Source organism: Vanessa cardui, chromosome 19 (genome assembly GCF_905220365.1).
Source record: "Vanessa cardui chromosome 19, ilVanCard2.1, whole genome shotgun sequence".
Classification (NCBI taxonomy): Eukaryota; Metazoa; Arthropoda; class Insecta; order Lepidoptera; family Nymphalidae; genus Vanessa; species Vanessa cardui.
In genome coordinates this window covers 3,048,590-3,053,183 of record NC_061141.1, presented here as the reverse complement: position 1 = coordinate 3,053,183, position 4,594 = coordinate 3,048,590, and the positions used below count along the sequence as shown (strand labels likewise).

At 31.8% G+C, this 4,594-nt stretch overlaps 1 long non-coding RNA gene across 1 annotated transcript; it reads right to left on the bottom strand.

The window, feature by feature from the left end:
- Positions 1-381: 381 nt before the first annotated feature.
- On the bottom strand, positions 382-4,015 carry LOC124538060. Its single transcript, XR_006966959.1, has 3 exons — positions 3,780-4,015; positions 2,191-2,534; positions 382-435 (listed from the first exon to the last, which is right to left on the bottom strand). It is a non-coding gene; the product is annotated as an uncharacterized LOC124538060 (long non-coding RNA).
- Positions 4,016-4,594: the final 579 nt, after the last annotated feature.

Sequence of the window (4,594 nt, the reverse complement as noted above, 5' to 3'; positions counted from 1 at the left end):
TATTAAGCTGTACCCATGACTTTTTAGCGTTGAATTGAAATAGAAGTTGTGGTTAGCTTAAGTTACTCTTAATTTGCCAGTGAAAATTCCGTCAAAATCACCTCAGCGATTCCATAGATAGTTATTGTTAGTTTAAGTTACTCCTTATCTGCCAGTGAAAGTCTCTCCAAAATCGGCTCAGTTCCAGAGATGGAACAAACAGACACAACATTAAAAGGAAATGATATTTTGATACATGTACCGTGCATTGAGTGAAATACGGTTATTGTAATATTACAAACAGGCACTCCAATTTTATTATAATTATTTTTTTAATATTTATATTATAGATTAATTTATTTTTGTAAAATATATTATAAATTGTGTTGGTAAGCTTCAACTGAAGTATCTTCGCTTATGGAAATAACCTTTATGAGATGTCACGACGTCAGTAATCTGTAATTAAAATAATAGTACTCATTAAATTTGAATATATATTGAAACCTATATACCACAAATATGGAAATGATTAACTTTTTTTTTGCATAATATACCTAGTATCTATTTCTTTATTTTTCTTAGAAATCAAAAGTTATAGCCGGGCTCGATTGGTCGACCTGATGTTGGTTTTTTTTTTAGATTATATATATGCACGCGTTTCTTATATATGTCCAAATGCTACGTCACTATAAAGTCCCATAGAATTCAGAAAGTGTCCCACAGCTGGGCAAATATTTCTCATTATGAGGGATCGCCTTTCAAATGTCACTTATAAGGTGATAGAGCTTTTGTAAGTCCGTCGGGAAGGTACCACCCACTCATTAGACATTCTACCGCTAAACAGTAGTAATGAGTATTATTGTGTTCCGGTTTGAGGGGCAAATGAGACAGTGTTACTACAGTTCCGTTTTGAAGAGTCTAGAGTAACTACAGGCATAAGGACATAACTTCTTAGTTCCCAAAGTTGGTGGCGCTTTGGCTTTGTAAGGAATGATTAATATTTCTTACAACGTCCTTGTTTATGAGAGATTGTGAACACTTACCATTAGGTGGACCATTTACTCGTCCACCCAACTATATGATAAAATAATATCATTTTCAACAAAACGATTCACTTCGATTAAATTGTTACAGAATAGCCCTGATGGAGATGAATTATAAACTCAAATTACTCCCATAAAAATTCAGTGTATGTTTGGTTTGAAATCGGTAATCATGGGTTAAGATTCACGTGTCTATGGATAGACTTTTCTGAGACAATATAATTATTAATCATATAAAGTAAACGTAATGATTGAGTCACATATGATAAAGTAATTAAAAGCAATACATTGATAAAACGCATGCAGTATTGTGCCATTTATTGTATGTAAATATTTCGTTCTATATGTTACTTTGTTTACTTAACCTCATTCTACGCAATAAGTGTTATAATTATATATACTTAAGAAAGGGCTTTGTGTATTATGACTTTACTCATAGGTACTTTGCTTTGTATTTTTATAAACAACAACAATCAACAATTTGCTAATGTTCTCCTGATCCAATTTACTGTTATTTCACTCTCATTGACTAATGGCTTTGCGAACTCTACTAATTTTTATTTTTCTTTATTTAAAGACCTTTGTCACCATGTTCGACTATGTCGCTCTGTTATTTAACGTTACATATTTATTTTCTTAACCTAAAATACTTGTTAGCTAACTTATACAATGCTCTAGCTTCAACACTTAATGGAAATGCCAAAAAAGTCATACAATCAATTATATTCAAACCATTAATATTAAATTGAGTAGCTATAGTCATCCTAAGACTCTCTAAAACAAAATACGATCAGCAGCAATGATTCGATCGTCTATATCAATGATGTTGTAGAAAACAGATATGTTATTAACGCGCAAAAAGTGAAGACTAGAAAACGTCCTAATTGGGACGTTTGACTTCAGTTGTTTTACGTAGTAATACGTTATAATACATCATAATTACGAAGTAATACGTTTTGCGTAATTAAAACATCTAGTTATCCCTTTTACTTATTGTTTTTATCAAGCTATCCTTCTTACTTTTAACGAAATGTAAAAATAAACTAAAATAAACGGTCCCCGGCGCGGCACACTTTTTTCTGTTATTTAGTACGGGTATAACATATCCGTTTATTAGAATATCATTGGTCTATATAATATAAAAAATGTATAGAAATGTTATACTTACTTTAGAAACACAACAACTACATTTGTGAAAATTGGCCAAAGTATACTAATATAGGGTCCAAAGACTACCGATACTATTAACGAAAAAATCGTTGACAGTACATTCCAACTTTGTTTTGACATCCTGTACGTTATTATTTCCATCAAATGAGCAACCGTGTTCATTAAAGTATCGAGTAAATTATGTTGCTTAGTCATTTCATCACTAGTATTGCGTTTTTCTTGCGTTACAGCTAAGTGTGAATTTTGATTATCTTTTATATATCCGGTGTTTGGATTCAAATTTGTATTGCCGGTGCTTAAAGCATTACCAAGGTTGACTCCGATAGATAGTAGAATGAGAATCTGTAATAAATTAATTACAAAATAATATAAGTAGTAGAAAATAGGAGTTATTATAGCAAGCAATGATATTCTAATAAACAGATATGTTATACCCATACTAAACAACAGAAAAAAGTGTGCCGCGCCGGGGACCGTTTATTTTAGTTTATTTTTACATTTCGTTAAAAGTAAAAAGGATAGCTTGATAGAAACAATAAGTAAAAGGGATAACTAGATATTTTAATTACGCAAAACGTATAATACTACATAATTATGATGTATTATAACGTATTACTGGCATAATTATGATGAAAACGACTAAAGGCAAACGTCCCAATTAGGACGTTTTCTAGTTTTCACTTTTTGCGAGTTAATGACATATCTGTTTACTAAAACATCATTGATAGCAAGTCACTTTTCAGATCAATTGTCTGGATTAAAAATGGGTTAACCAGCGAAGCGCAGCATCATGTAACAATAATATTTATTAAATACTTCTCTGCGAATTCAAATTCTGACATATAGACAGCTATAGCTTTAGTAGCTTTATTTAATAAGGCATTAAAACTACGTCAAGTCTTGTATTAACAAATGATTTAAATAGATATTAGAAAATTATTAAATAAATTATTAATACAAAGCTCGTTTTGAGTACCTTTGGGCTATTATTATTCCTGTTTTAGAGTCTAATATTGTTATAGCTTTGATCATTGTTTTATGAAACTATATATGACTACCTATATGACTTGAGTGCTTGTCAGTTCTTTAAGAAAAAAAAAGCATAACATTTCGAAACAATGGAAATGTCTATTAACTACACATGACTATTCAAAGGAACACAAAAAAGTTTAATGAATAGGTTCAGTGTTAGACTGTAATACTAACCTAAACTATACTAATATTATAAATGTGGACGCATGTCTGTATATAGCGCTTTCACGGCCAAATCACTGAATCAAATTTGATGAAACAAGCATGAACTTTAAGGAAGAACATATGTGACCTTTGACCCTAAAATAGAAAGCGAAAGCACAGGCGACAGATATATTTAGACAAAGAGCATGTTAGTCAACGTATGTCTGTCTGTAGCGCTTTCACGGCCAAATCACTGAATCGAATTTGACGAAACAAGCATGAACTTTAAGGAAGAACATATATGACCTTTGACCCTAAAATAGAAAGCGAAAGCACAGTCGACAGATATATTTAGACAAAAAGCATGATATATTTAACTTTTAGAATGTTTAAATAAAAATCAACACTCACCGTCAGGAAGGACATTTTTTATCGTCACTCTTGAAGCCGTTTGAATAGATTGCATTTGTTTTTTCGTCTGTGACGTATTAAATAAAAAACACAATAAGCAATTCTTTTTATACAGTTGTATAATTAGTGATCGTTAGGGAATTCCGATAATCACTACACGTTATAAAATAATTAGCCGCTGTCTGTCTGTTTGAACTCCAAAACTATTTTCCGTCACAATTATTTTCATACGCTTTTCATTACTTCACCAAGCGATTCACTAAATAGATTTAGATGAATACCTCATTAAGATTTTAAATTAACATGGTTATTTTTATCACTAAACCTCAGTGGCGTAGCTAGGTTAGGAAGGGCCCCGGTGCATAGAAAAAAAATCGGACCCTCGCCCCCTTTTTCCCATCCCTCTTTTACGAATAATTACCCTTTAAAATTATAGATACCAAATAATCTTGTGGGCAAGGTTGTGTTTTTCCAGCTTCAGAAGCTTAAGGTATAGTTTAGAGGGCCCCCTGAACTCCGGGGCCCTAGTGTACTGCAGTACACTACCACTACTACTAATACTTACTACCACCTGCTCTAAGATAGCTACGCCACTCCTAAAGTTATTTAATACGTCTTTAATAATCTCGTGAACAAGACATTCGTAGATAATATCGAAATATCGAGCTCCACCAACTAAAAATAAAAAACATGGTAAATAACCCGTATTAAATAACTTTATAACTCATTAGGGTTTTTTTATAAATTGCCAGAAATGTTACTTAGAAACATTAATGGCGCCTCCTAACCAATGATTACAAGTATTACGATATCAA